This window comes from Brienomyrus brachyistius, chromosome 9 (genome assembly GCF_023856365.1).
Source record: "Brienomyrus brachyistius isolate T26 chromosome 9, BBRACH_0.4, whole genome shotgun sequence".
NCBI lineage: Eukaryota > Metazoa > Chordata > Actinopteri > Osteoglossiformes > Mormyridae > Brienomyrus > Brienomyrus brachyistius.
In genome coordinates, this window is record NC_064541.1 from 27509728 (window position 1) to 27524611 (window position 14884).

At 45.2% G+C, this 14884-nt stretch overlaps 1 long non-coding RNA gene across 1 annotated transcript; it reads left to right on the forward strand.

The window, feature by feature from the left end:
* Positions 1 to 1266: 1266 nt before the first annotated feature.
* On the forward strand, positions 1267 to 4401 carry LOC125749004 (uncharacterized). The gene is made up of 3 exons (XR_007399724.1): positions 1267 to 1407; positions 1559 to 1714; positions 2065 to 4401. It is a non-coding gene; the product is annotated as an uncharacterized LOC125749004 (long non-coding RNA).
* The last annotated feature ends 10483 nt before the right edge of the window (positions 4402 to 14884 follow it).

Consider the following 14884-nt stretch of genomic DNA (forward strand, 5'->3'; position numbering starts at 1 on the left):
GAAAATGAATGGGTGAATCATAATAGCGCTGCTGTACTGTAGACAGAACTCCACACATAGAATTTCCAAAAAGGTAGAATCTGTGAATAACAAGCCAGAGTGTCTGACTCCAGCAACAGAATCAGCATTTGTTGCAGATGCCTGCAGGTAAAAACCCCACCTGAATCTTGTGGTTTGAGTGCTTATCACCTTCCAGAAGGGAGAAAGGTGAACACTGACGGTGTTAGTGACTGCTGCTCTGTGTGTGTGTGTGTGTGTGTGTGTGTGTGTGTGTGGGGGGGGGGGGTAGACAGATGTCATGGGCTGCTGGTACTGATTCGAGCCACCCTCACCCCCCTGCAGTGCTCGATGCTCTCATACCGAGAAGCTGCCACACTGGCGATGCAGCCATTCAGGATGTAGCCCATAATGCATCTGTACATAAGCATCTGTCAAAGCATTCATGCACGAGCATCTAATATCATCGAAGTAAAGTGAAACGCGTGCAACTCCAGTGTATCCCCCGTGACGGGTTCTCCCTGCGCTTATATATTCCCCATAAATCACGTCTGTCATGTGATATTATTCTCTTGCCCAGTTAAATTAGCATACCTGCTGCCTAAGCCACTGGGAGTCCACATGGCTCAGGACCTGCGAATACGGGACACAAGTGACCTTGATGACTGGTACCAAGGTGGCTCTCAGGTCTCCATCTCACACTTAGAGGCTCCCCGTAGCTTAAATCTTAGTCAAACATCAAGGTCGTAGAATCATAAACTGTGATAAGAAGTGCAATAGAGCAGCAGAAGGTGCCATGACCCTTCACACACCTCACTGATCTGACTCCATGAAGCTCTCCCTGCAGACTCATTTGCAGAGGATGACTAACGACGTGCCTATAATGAATAACGGTGGATCGCGTAGTATAGTCCCATCAATATCAATGGTAGTTAATCAAAGACTAACTTTGATCAGTAATATATCACCAAGTCATAACTGATTAGTCTGACTTCATTGTTATAAAACTTAGGATTCCACACGTGTTTCAGTACCAAATAGTAAAAGCACTGATGCAGAGTTTGACTTTTCAAGAATGAAAGAGTTCCAGTCTCCGCTATCATCCCGGGTTGACATTTCGGGTTCATTAAAATCAATCTGCTGTGAAGGGTCATTGACTTTTTCAGTTATTTTAGGTTTAATTCCCCGGAGGGGGTGGGGGGGGTGGGAGGTGGCAGCCTATTGCAGTATAGGGAGCGAGGGCACGTCACGTGTCATGTACACAGGCACATGCAACGTAGAGACTCGAGTTAAACTCCAATAAAAGTTTATGGACTTCAGGCAGAAAATGAGATTATCCATAAGAATGGGGAAACAGGCGAACTCAACACACAGAGCTGGGGGCAGCAGCTGAACTGCAGTGAGGCTATAGTACTATATGCAGCCGCGGAAAAAATTAAGAGACCACAGCACAATTTTTTCAGTTTCAGTGATTTCTCAATTTATGGCTGTGTATGTCAGAGAATAATATATATTTTTTGTAAACTGCAGCCTGGTTCTTCTTTGTTTCTCATTAATGAAGGGCTTCTTCCTTGCTTTATGGGACTTCGGTCCTGCTGCTTGGAGCCTGATACGAACTGTCCTAGCAGTGCACTTCACACCTGCACTTAATGTTTCCTGTTCCTTTTGAAGATCACTTGATGTCATCCTACGACTCATGAGAAACCTGTCGGATAAGGTAATGGTCATCCCTGGTCTTAGAGAGTCACTTCTGCTCTTCACCTGGTTGGTTTCTGGTCGTTCCCAGTGTCTCCTGCTTCATCTTATTCTTCTATACTGCTGTCTTAGAAATTTCGACCCTGAAAGAAACCTGCTGCCCAGCGTATCCTTCTACCAGAGAAGCAGAGCCACGATTAAACCAAATTCAAAAATGCAGATTTGTTTAAAGATATAGAGAGATCTCTTTTTCCATGGCTGTATATAAATGTGTGTGTGTGTGTATATTATCTACACTAATTGAATTTGGATCTTTATGCATGTTCAAACTAGTTAATGGATAGAGTCTTCTCTCTCCTCTTCTTTTCCCAGATAGGGTGACCAGATAATCCACGTCAGGGAGGACACTCTGAGCTAGGACTGGATTTGTATGCTACCTTTTCAATTAAAAGAACCCGGATTTCACTTAAACACTGAGTCCTATATTATATTGTATATTGCGATATAATTACATATGGCTATTGTCTTGTCTTGTCTTTACTTGACTGTGTCTGTACCCACTGCCTGTGTGTGAAACACTGACAACCGGAGACAAATTCCTTATGTGTGAACATACTTAGCCAGTAAACTGGATTCTGATTCTATTATTGGTAGAAGGTTTTACTTGAATACACAGTGACACAAAAGCAATGTTTCACCCTTGACATTCATTCACTGTACAAGCCATGGTGCAATATTCTTCATTTCTGAGCCATTACTCCAGAATTGCATGCAATACCTTCCCTGACATTCTTTGCACTGCTTCTGATTATTGAAGATTGCGTCAGAAGGGCGGTGAGCCCAAGGCGAGGTGAAAACACAGGAACGGAGAAATGAGGGATTTGATTAAATGTGTATTTCAGCGCGTTTCCATGTAAGAATTTGACACGTTAGCTCGAATGGCATTTTCCTAATTAACTAATATCACAGTGTAGATTCACTTCTTAATCCTCTTGAAGCTGTAATTAATAGCAGTGAGATCCAGCCACTTGAATTTTCTCCTTCGTATTACATCACCGTTGTATCTGGCTTTTTAGGGCAGCAAGGGTAGCTCAGATTACCAGTAAATACATCATCATTTGGAAATTAGGCTTGAAAATGACCGGTAAATAAATTGTGTTTTGGAAATTAGGCTGACAAAATCCCATCCTGAAACTTCAATCTAACATCTGACATGTGTACTTCCTCCTGACCTTTGAAGATAGTGAGGCGTGAGAGTTGTTCCTTGGAGACATACACCAGGTGTTAGAAAGTGTTACCGAGTTCCTCTTTGTGTTTCTCAGGTTGCAGTGATGGGTTGAAGGCAATGCTTCTCCGCTTGCCTATTCACCCGCCTAAAACTCTAGTTTTGTCTTTTTCTATTTCTGTCATCTGTTTTAAACTTCTACATCAGGCAATCTAGTCTAGTGTGTGGAAAAGACTCCCAAAAAGGTTACTCTGGATAAGACAGTAGGTCCAGAACATCCCATATTGGACTCTGTGTTCATTCTAAAGTACAAATCCAGACCAAGATTTTGTTTCAACCAACCAGTTAAGTACTCTGACTGTGACTCTCTATACTCAACTGGTTGGTTCAAACAAAATCTTGGTCTGAATTTGTACTTTCTGAATCTGAACTTTCCACCTCTGGTTGAATTTAAACTCAATGGCCAGGAGCTAGAGGAGCTCACGCCAAATGTTTGCCTTTAGTCTGCAATGCTACCCCCTTGTGGTCAGACACTAGATTACGCCCAACCAAATCATTGGCCACATCACCTCAGCCCATGCTGTAAACTGTTTAAGCCAGACAGGGGGATCTATGAAGAGTCTGGTGGAGCAAAATGGGGGAACACCATGCAAAATCAAACATCAAAAGAACATCAAAGCCATTCCACACAATGAGAAAACAACCAAGAAGCAGAAATCCGGGTGGGAGATTATGGTTCTGGTGTCAAAACCAAAGTCAGGATTTCAGGACGAAATAACAGTATTGTTACATTCTTTTCAGAAACAAGGGGTGGTCATCTCTACATGCTAAAAGACATAGGAAGGACCTATAACCAACCGCACTTAATGATTTGCTGCGATTCAACCAAATCCATCCATCATCTGACCACTTAACCTGGTGAGGTTCACGAGGAGCCCCTCCCAGGCAGCACAGGGCAAGCTGCTGATCACCCTGAACAGGATGCTGGTCCACACATAATGGCACAACCAGACACTACTGGCAAGTCAGAGACACCAGCCAACCTAACTGCATGTCTTCGGACTACGGGAGAAAATCTGCACAAAACAGGGAGGACATGCACACCGCAGATACTGAGCAAAGGTGGGATACAACCCAACAGCCCTGGAGGTGTGAGGCAGTCATGCGTGGAGATGCTGCTTTAATTGCAGAATATCATATTCACATGCATGTCATATCTGATTACTGTAAACCAAGAAAGTCTGTTTGACCCTCGTGGTTGATGTTGTGGAGTTGACATGTGGAAGAAAACGTCAAGGCGTGTAAGAAATGCATACGTGTCTAAAAATTAAATCCTGCGAACATGTGGCAAGCGCAGACATCTCTAAAGCAGAGAGGAGGACGACGGAGCCGGTGGAGAAGAACGTCTGTGACAGACCGCCTAGGACGGAGACAGGGCTCACATGACAGCTGAGCACATGGACTTGGCTTGTCACCATGGAGAATTGGGGTGGGTGGGGGGGAGAGGGTGGAGCTAGACCCATCTGCCCCCTGCTGGCACTCATTCTAATTACAGTCGCCAGGAAGCCCTCCCTGTGGGTGGACAGAGCGCCTTGCTCGTCACATGACATAAGCTACGCACTTCATAAAAAAGAGGATGCGTGCAAACCAAGTAATTCCCCACATGATGAAAACCAAACAAGGCAGCTGGCCCACGCCGTCACACTCGCATCACACAGCGATATTCCAGGGCTTCTCAAAACTCCGCCATGAAAGGATCAGTGGTTCCGAATCGGAACCCTGCACCAAATCAAGCATATTATAGGCATTACATGAACTCTGATTCATCCTCTGCTTTTTTTAGAATAACATGATTTCATGAAGCATAAAAAACTCAGCAACATGGGTTTGTACCTACTTTTAGAATTTCAATATTTCTGCCTCTTAGTTTATATATCATGGGTCGGTTCTGATCTGCAAACCACTGCTTGTCATGTCTTGTGCGTGTCAACACTACGCTTCAGCTTGGTTAAGGTGGATAAAGGTGGATAAAGGTGAGGGTACGGAATGTATATTCCGGATATTGCTTTTCTGGTTATTATGCTAAATGACTGCACAGTAATCAATAATTTAGTCGATAATTATCGATTTGGGCTAATGGTTTGCAGATATAGCTCCCACTGGCTAAAATTATCATTAGCAAGGCAGAAGACTTCATTCCATCCTACCTTGACTCTTTGTCATAGAAATCTCCCGGCCATTTTCTCTCTCCGGTTCTGGAAAAGCGCTGTCCACTCAGGTGCATCTACCTCCTGCAGCTGGGGCACGGTTTGCCGCATGACAAGTCCGGTGACAGGTCCATCTGCCCCCAGGTTCTGGCTGCCGTGGGAGGCAGCTGGCACCTGTGGCCAGGAGTAGAGGGTGGGGTCAGGAGGCCCTGCCTTTCCCGCTGTGCTGCACCTGTGGGCTCCAGAGGGCCAAGTCAATCGTATCTTCACTGATGTCTGGATGCATAGACTTCCAGGAAGAAACATGGACCGGATCCATAAAATACAGGCCTAGGGTAGAGTTACAGGGCAGGGTGAGGTAAGCCGGGCTGAAATGACTCCGGTTGAATGACTGAGGTGAGGTAGTGGATGACACTGAAGTACATGCAGGCTGGAGTTTCTGTACTCTGTACTCTGTACTCCTCTGACCACGCCCCCTGGTGGCTCCTGGTGGGAGTGTGAATGATAGAGTGACAGCAGTTGTGTGTGCATTCGGCTTTGGGAACAATGCTATGGTCACCAGGGTGACACACATGAAAACCTAAGCTGTGCTGTTGATGCCTGTATAATCACTCTTAATTATTCATAATTATTCCCGGTGCAGACTGGCTTGCGCTGTTCTGCTACAGGCCAGACCAGCGTTTCCACGACTGCATGGGGGATCTGTAAAGCCAGATGGGGGGATATTATATTCCCGGTGGCTCCTGGGACCCCAAGTCCTCCGCCCAGTGAGATGTGTCCGGAAGAGATGACGTCTTCGCAAGGGGCCGGGACTCCGCTCAGGCCGGTGCAGCATCTATTTTGGGATTCATCCAGAACCCTGACCTCCGTCATAAAGAGTGAGTTTAGCACTGTGAAGAAACTTCCTTGTTCTGGCCATTACCCACAGCTCCTGACCATAGGAAAGGTCAGGCATGTAGCGTTAATGATGAATAACGACCAAACAGATGTCTCTCCTACCTGAATTCCCACTGATCTGAAAGTATTCAAGCTCTGAACATTTACATGGATAATAATATATAAACAGTGGAGTGCTTGATCGTGGCTGTATAATTGTGTGTTTTATGTTCTTATGTTCTGATTTTGGTACAGCTGGTGGCGGGCTTGATACACTTTTGTGAAACATGTGCTCTTCTGGAAGAATCTCTGCTTTCATTTCACCCTGTGGGCAGCAGAAAACAGACTTACAGTATGTCATGGCCACTTACTGCCGTTATGTCCCACTTGGGCTTTGGTTTTGGGCTGGCAGATGGAGGGAAGAATCGTAGGCAGACAGGATCCAGGATCCAAAAAAACAATCACGGAGTGTGTGCGCTTATCCTTTGAGGGCTTTTGGTCAAGCTGCAAGGTGTCTGGGTCACTGAAAGGGCAAGCAAGCAAAATAGAGACAATTAGGGAACTTGTGGGTTATGTTTCGAGTCTGTTGAGATCAGAAATAACTGGCTGAGGTTAAGAGAGACGCAAGGTTGGTCGTGAGGGGGAAGGGTCAAGAAAAAGATGTTTGCAAAGGAGAGGGAGTTGATGAGACAAGCGGCCAGAGTTAGAAGATGTTTGTCGCAAAAGGTCATGGAGTTGATCATGTATTGCGATATGATAGATCGTGCAAATGCAGAAGATTTTGTATGCATAAGGGACATATAGGCAAAGATACTAGTAGTTGTATTGAACTATGAGGGTATAGATTCAGTAGGGGATGGGTTCTGTGACAGACCTTTAGTGAGGAAATGGGAGTGTAGGCAGTGCAGGTCGTGCTGTGATATGAAATGTACGTTGAAGGGGATTTGAGCCACGGGATGGAGTGCCCGGAGGTAACTGGTCAAAACTGGTATGTTTTTTTCTATTTTTGCAAGTGATGTGCCTCTTGAGCCAGCAACCAATCATAAATGATATACAGCACCTCTTGAAATAATAACCAATCATATTAGATGAGCTTTTTAATAGGCGATTTGTTTTCGAGAGAAGTAAGGTCAATCTGCTTTTTTAGCGAAACTTCAAGCAGGTATATAAACTGCTGTTAATGTTCGTTCGGTGTGCCACCACGTTGGGCCAGGAAAACTGCCACTTTTAGAGAAACTTTACCTTATGAAGTCTTATCTTATGAAGTCTCAACGTGAATTATTTTAAGCGTTGGTCAAGTAGTAAGAGTGATAGTGATTTTACATCTTCCACATTTCAGTCGGGCATTTATAGTTAAACGAGACAGCACATATAAGTGGACCTGCCGGGCATTTATGTCTAAACGAGGTAGCACATATAGATGGACCTGCCTGGCATTTATGTCTAAATGAGGTAGCACATATAGATGGACCTGCCGGACATTTATGTCTAAATGAGGTAGCACATATAGATGGACCTGCCTAGCATTTATGTCTAAATGAGGTAGCACATATAGATAGACCTGCCTGGCATTTATGTTTAAATGAGGTAGCACATATAGATGGACCTGCCTGGCATTTATGTCTAAATGAGGTAGCACATATAGATGGACCTGCCTGGCATTTATGTCTAAATGAGGTAGCACATATAGATGGACCTGCCGGGCATTTATGTCTAAACGAGGTAGCACATAGATATTCATGTACCTTTCAAAATCATGTTCATCTGTTTTTAACATAATTGTTATTGGGGATGCTGGGGATATTTAATAACCTCTAATATTAAATGGACCCCAAACACGCAGCCAGGCCTCGATGCCTGAGCCCACGCCCAGCTCTGACCCTCTCTCCCCTGCACGCTCTCCTTGTGCTGAAGCAGGAATGGTTTTCAAACCACCCTCCCTCTTCTTTTAAACCCTCCTCCACTCCTGCACCCAAAAATGTGCCCGTTTTCTCCATCAATTCCCGTGTCACATGATCCATCACCACCTGAACCACATCGAGGCTTACAACTGGGCAATAACATCTCAGAATTCAGTTGCTGTGCTCTAATTTAATGAATAGGACCCACTTGCATTCTTTGCCGTGAATAAGATTGTGGCTGATTAATAATATTTAGAGACTCTGCCGTTTCCGAGGAAACAGCACAGAGAGAAACACCCAGTTCTCTACATGACTGTTCCTTTTAATAGTCTGGGAATGCGCTGTTGTGTTTGGAATAAGGATGCATTTTTTGTGTCATTACAGGTATGTAGCCAGTGAGATCAGGACACGGGAAGAGTTCCTGCTCGTAAAAGAGATGAATAGTTTTGCAGAAGTAAATTCTCCCACATTTTAAGGTCACAGTTGGAGAAACATTTACTTCATCAAAATCTTTGCAAGAGTCTGAAAATCCTTATGGAAAACCCCATTAAATCGTTCAACTGCACAGGCAGAGTCAGTGAATTTTACCTCCAAAAAACTCATGACCTGCTGCTCAAGACCCGTTGTATTAGCAGAAATCATGACTCTGTAACCTGGAAGCTTCTCCCCCCCCCCTCACACACGCACACACACACACACACACACACACGCACACACACACACACACACACACACGCACACACACACACACACACACACACACACACACACACACACACACAGACACACACACACACACACAGACACACACACACACACACACACAGACACACACACAGACACACACACAGACACACACACAGACACACACACAAACACATGCACACACATCTTTTCAAACCGATCTACAGTACACTGCAGGACAAATCCGATTAGATGCATGTTAAATTCAACCAGCCTGTCTCAGCCGCTAAAAAATTAAGGGTTGATTGAAATACCCTCTGGTAAGGAGCACATTCATTCACTTCTCCTGTGCTTCATTACCAGCCCTTCACCACTTCCTGTTCCCTCTCCACAGACAGGCATGCCCCGGTCCTGAAGCTGGGCCCTCCACCCCGCCGCAGTCCCCCCCCCCTCGTTTTCCGCTGTCTCTCCCTTTGATGCAAACAACCCTCTTTTGTTCTCGTTCCTCCACAGCATATTGTTAACATTGCTCCCTCTGCTGTCCCTAAATAAAGCCCTCCATTGCTTCCTGGTCCCTCTGTACGTTCACCGTTCCCCAGTGACCACGCCAGATGTGATCCTCTGCCGCACAGAAAGGCTGGTTTTCTTGTTACGCAATGACCCCCCCCCCCCCCCCCCCCCCCTCGCATGATTTTAATTATGACTAACTGCCCCTCTTCAGGGCCTGAGACTAGGCACTAAATGTTCTACTTGCAGCATTTGCACAACTTTTAATGATTAGTATTAGTTTTAATTTTCCATATTTTTTTTCCAGCTTAATTGCTTCTGTACTGTATAACTACAATTTCAATACATTTTCTTTAATTTATATAAAATAACAACTGCAGAAAACTGCTCCTCTTAATTCACAATTTAATGTGCTGAATAAATTAAGAAGTTGCTAGAACTTTGTATAGCCTTGCCACCCACTAGTACAAAGTATTACTGCATCCACATCACGACTTACTGAGGGACCATCGAGAGGTTGCTCTCCTGCTGTGTCACTGTCTGGTTCGGCCACTGCAGCATCGCTGACCATAAGTCCCTGTACTTCATAGTGAGGACAGCAGAGAGGATCATGGGACCTCCTGTCCCACCCATCACCAAACCATAGAGGAAACATGTTATCCACCACACAAACAGCATGGTGACAGACCACTCCCATCCACCCCACCGACTGATCATCCTCCTGCCATCTGACAGAAGGTTCCTGAGCATCCTGACTGCCACTGCCAGACACTGAAACAGTTTCTTCCCCCAAGCAGTCAGACTCCTTAAACACCCTTCTGCCCCCCGAGGGCCAACACTGCCCCCCTACTCATCCACCAACCTCAAAGACTACCCACATCAGACGTCCCCCAACTACCCTCCAATAATGCTGCTATTTGGTCTTGTTTACCTTTTTTAAATTACATTTGCACATTCTTTATTTGCACTACTTAAGACATCTGCACAAAATCAAACATAGTTTTGTACATTATTTATATTTAGATTGTATTGTCATGTTGTTGATTTTCGGCATTTGTTTATATATATTGACAATAAAGACCTTTTCGGTCTTGAGTCTGGCATGCCTGGCATTTTCATTGTGGGGGTGATTTTATTGTGGGACCCCCCCGCCTCAATCTGTAAAATTCTTCATGGGGACCCCAAATTTCAGGGCTGATTTTCTATCCCAGTCCAGTTCTGGTTGTGTCCCAGCTCAGGCAGTGGGCTGTGTACATGTAATGTGAAGGATCCATCACTAGGGGGCAGAAAATACCAAAAGTCCTGAGCCTCAGGCGTACACTTTACAAACAAGGCAGCCATTTAATAACAGCAGGACTTTTCCCCAACAGCTTGGTCACGGTTTATGGAACATTTTTAATAAGAAGGAATTTTAAGAATTCTGAGCTACATTCACAGGAATGTGGAAAGTAATTTCAATTAGAGTCAAGCACCACAGATGCGGCTGATGTACTTTGCCAAATGTAACATTACCTGTAATCAGGGAAACCAAACAAACAGAGGGACACACTTTGATGCGGTTCAATAAAACGGTGCAGACAATGCGAAACAGGCGGGGATGCCCCCGTGATAAACATGCGTAACTGATTTGGCTTGGCAAGTGCTTTTCACTAGAAGGTGAGAGGTGGCACAAAGGAAAATGTAAGTCTTTACCTTTGTATGTTAAATGATTAGGGTAATGGACACAAAGTAGAAAAGGTGTCAAAGCCAAAGACCTTCGTTTAGGACTCCTGTGAATTTAACACTGTGATGTTCATTTACTGAGTGATTTCACAGCTGGACTAATTTAACAGTCAAAAAAGACCCCCAAAAGACCCCCCCCCCCAATCTGAGATCTCAGGAATGATCCCAAAAAGCAGGGGGGGGGGTCTCAGGCCTGAGATGGCAGTGCAACCAATTATAGTTATGATTGCAGCATGGTTGGTGTTGGCCAGCAACAGTTTATTAGCAAGTGGTTGGAAACCCGGAGACAATTTCTAGACAGATGGAAAACTGGCTTTGGTTTTTGGGTCACAGATGGTGGTGAGAAGTCGACAGCTCTGGAAAGACTCAGACACCCCCCCAAGGCTGGGGTTTTAGGATGAAGGGGAGAAGGACGAGGAGATGAGCTGGTATGTCTGCTAGGGGGGCAGCTGACCAACTGGGAAACAGACACATTTCTCGCCAGGGTGAATTGCATCATTGCATATGGGAACCAGCCCCACCAAACTTCAGAAAATCGCTACCAGCCCAAGAGCTTGTGGACAGAAAAACATAGGAGACTAAGCAGGCAGCCAGTGTGACATGCCAACCAATGGAAATGTATTCCTGTCTGTGTTTAGGCTCCTAGCATAGTCCGCCAATGCATAAAAAATAATGTGTGCATGTTTGCTTTACACAAGATAATGCCTCAAGCACCTCGACATGTCGGGGGAGCCAGAAGACTGGGAACCTTGGAGCTGTGAGTACCTACCTTATCTATCCAGAATCATCTCCCCTGTTGAGATGATCCTGGATTCCGTCGCAGGAAATGCAGGGCACAGAGCGTGGGTGTCTGGACAGGCTGTTGGATCACCTACAGGGGTCCACTAATGCGGTCATGCAATATGAACGGCTTAGAGAAGCCAAATCACCTGCCCATAGTGAAACCCACACAGAAACCAGAACCCGAACGCCCGGAGGTATGAGAGACTGCGCTGGTCCCATCTTCCAGAACAGTCCAGTTTGTATTGAGGGGTCATGATCGAAAACCATCCTGGAGGGGGAACACAGAGAAAGTCCTGCTGGGGGTTTGCAAGTATCTCCACAAATGACACAAGCTATTACATATGAATGAAAGTAACCAATTCGTGCAATTTCTTATGGTATAAAAACTTTTCTTACGGTATAAAAGCTAATAGTTTAATGAAGTCACTCAGACTTAAATACAAGAAAACAGAGAAAAACAAAAGCTATTATGACTGGAGGCTGTCAAATGGTGCAATTAGTAAAAACAAATGATTTAGTTTTATGCTGCCTAGGATAGCTTCCCCCCCCCGCAACCAACCCACCCACCCTGACCAAGAAAGATGGATGGGTAGAGCCAATACTTCAGTTATGTATATAAATGGAAACTTTGCTGTGCTACCTCACTAACAAAGAATAACGATGACAACATCGACAGGGAGTGATGCCATTAGATGGTGCCAGCAGTGAAGAAGAGCTCCATGACAGTGGGTCAGAAGGCCCACAGGAAGAGGTCAGCTTACGCCAACAGACCGTCATCAGGCCCCCAGGCGGCTCAGGAGCACAGGCCCATGCTGGGAACAAACAAGACCTTGGAGATATGCTTCCTAAAATAGACCATTTTCGTATTTGCTTTCCTTTTTTTTTCCAGCCTTAATGTTTACAAATGTCAGCCCTCCTTTGGGAATTCAGATTCAGGCTGGGTCCCCCTTTGTACACTCATGGAAGATTTAGTTACACAAAAATGTTCTTTCTGAGGGCGGAACAAAAAATGATTGGTTCAGAGAGATAACCAATCAGATTGTACAGGAGGTGGGCCCAAGCAACTAGAAGAGGCAGGACCAAGACATCTGATTGGTTGGTCTGACATCTGACCAAGAGCTGACTGGTTATCTCTCTGAACCAATCATTTTTTTTTTGTTCTGCCTACTGCACATTTTTGTGTAAGTACCTCCCACGAGCCCTTGGTATAGCTGACCTAGTCCTGCTGCAGTGACACTGGGCTGGACCTGCATTTCCTATCACTTATCACCTTATTTTGTCTACCTGACATTTTCACCTCCGCCCAGCTACTTAGTCACCCGTATGTAGAAGGAACCAGACTAAGGTGGTTTTTATACCCGTTGAACATCACCTTGAGGCAAATGTCAACTTCATTTCATGACGTTTGTGCTCAGGCTGGTATATAGTATACCCAGCATCTGATAGTTACTGATCGTAACATTAGATGCCAGACATCCCACCTCTCCCAGAGGTTCTGAGATTCTCCGCAAACTGACAGCAGCTCGCTGACACCCGCAAATAATATGCATTGTCTTGGAAATCTGTTACGCTATTCACTGGTGGTAAAAATAACCGGCAAGGAATTTTACTGCTGCAAGCTCACTATAGATTTTACCACCGATCTCTAACCCCAGCCAGCAAATTTTGCCACCTCCCCCCAATTGGCAATATATATATTATTATTAATTATTATTATTAATACAGCATTACCATAACACCATCCAAGCACTGTCTGGCACCCCTACCCTCCCGGATGCCCCTCATCTGCTTCCATAAAATCGAAATCTCTAAGGTGGGATGTCTGAGATGCGGCGAACTTGGATGAAATCACTGCTGATTCAATTAGCAGAATTTTTGCTAGCTTAACATTTAACAAGTATAATCCAGTCTGTTTTGTTACACACATTTGCCGCAAACATTATCAGTGACATGTGGAAGAGAACCTCTCTTCTGAGAACAGGAAGTACATAGTAGTGTGTTGAATCTAGTCAGTGAATGGTGAGTGATCACCAGACATATATTTCATTTATAGTGGTGTCTTCTGAAACCAAGTTGGCTGATTATCAACCCATGAAAACTGTTTGAAGAAGTGTGGTCTGACCTGGGCAGGGACAGAAAAGTGCTTAACAGTCAGGTCTACAAATACGTTTTACAGAAACTGTTTCTGTTCTGTCAGTGATCCCGTTTCATTTGCACAACTCTTTCCCTCCAAAATTAAAAATGAAAATGAAAGCACAAATTTGTCCTGCGCTGGCCGGACTCTGGATTGCCTGCACCCCCATATCCGCTGCTGACACAGTCACTGCTGCTGCCTGATCGCTGCCTAGCGTGTCATCGTGGAGATGATCCGGCCCGGCCTCCAGCAGACGGGGGTCCAGGCAGGCCTTGACATGCCCCTCGGCCTCGACCCCCTGCAGGAGAACACTTCTTGTGGAACTGCGTGGGAAGCCTGTGAGATATTGTCATCATCTTGGCGGTGGCTTGATGGGTGCATTACTAACAGAAGCACGTCCGTGCGATGCCCTCTGTCGATGTCCCTCCTACACTCATGGAAATCAGAGTTTCTTTTTTTCCCCTGCAGTAATCTTCACTTAAAATGCTTTAAGACTTTATGGATAAAGGGATTTGCTGATATTTAGGATCGAAGGAGGCAGCCGAACAAGCCTCCGTGGAGGGAAGGCGCTTGAGTTAACTAACATAAAAGTTTGACTTTTGAGTAAGCTGGGACAAGGAATGTAAAAGAAAGCCTAGAAACTGTTTAACTTATTTGGAAAAACTGACAACACAAGATGACTTTTGAAACTGCGTGTCAGATTAATTTTGATACATCTGGGGAACATATTATAGTAGCAGTATTATATAAGGCAACACATGAAGAAGACTGAGCGTAAGTCACAGCGTCTTACTACATGACGTGCGTCCCAGACACAGTGGAAGATCAAATATGGCCGCCGTAATTTAAGCCAGTGGCACAATGGGGAGTGCACTGTGGCCACAGTCGTCTCCCTAAGCTTATTATTATGGCTGACAGCAGGAGCCCGTACCCCCGCCAGGAATACCTGTGCCATGCTGCTGGGTGAAGGAAAAGGCTGCGTAAATCTCTCCCACAGGGTAGCCAAGGGTGCTGGGCTACGTGAATGTCCACCTGATCAGCGAGAGGCCCAACGTAAACTCCCGTCAGGATTCTCTTGCCGTTTTTAAGGAACGTTAGCACCGGGAATTTCAGTCCCCAGGCTACAGTCCTCGGTTTCCCAGAGGCCCTTGCT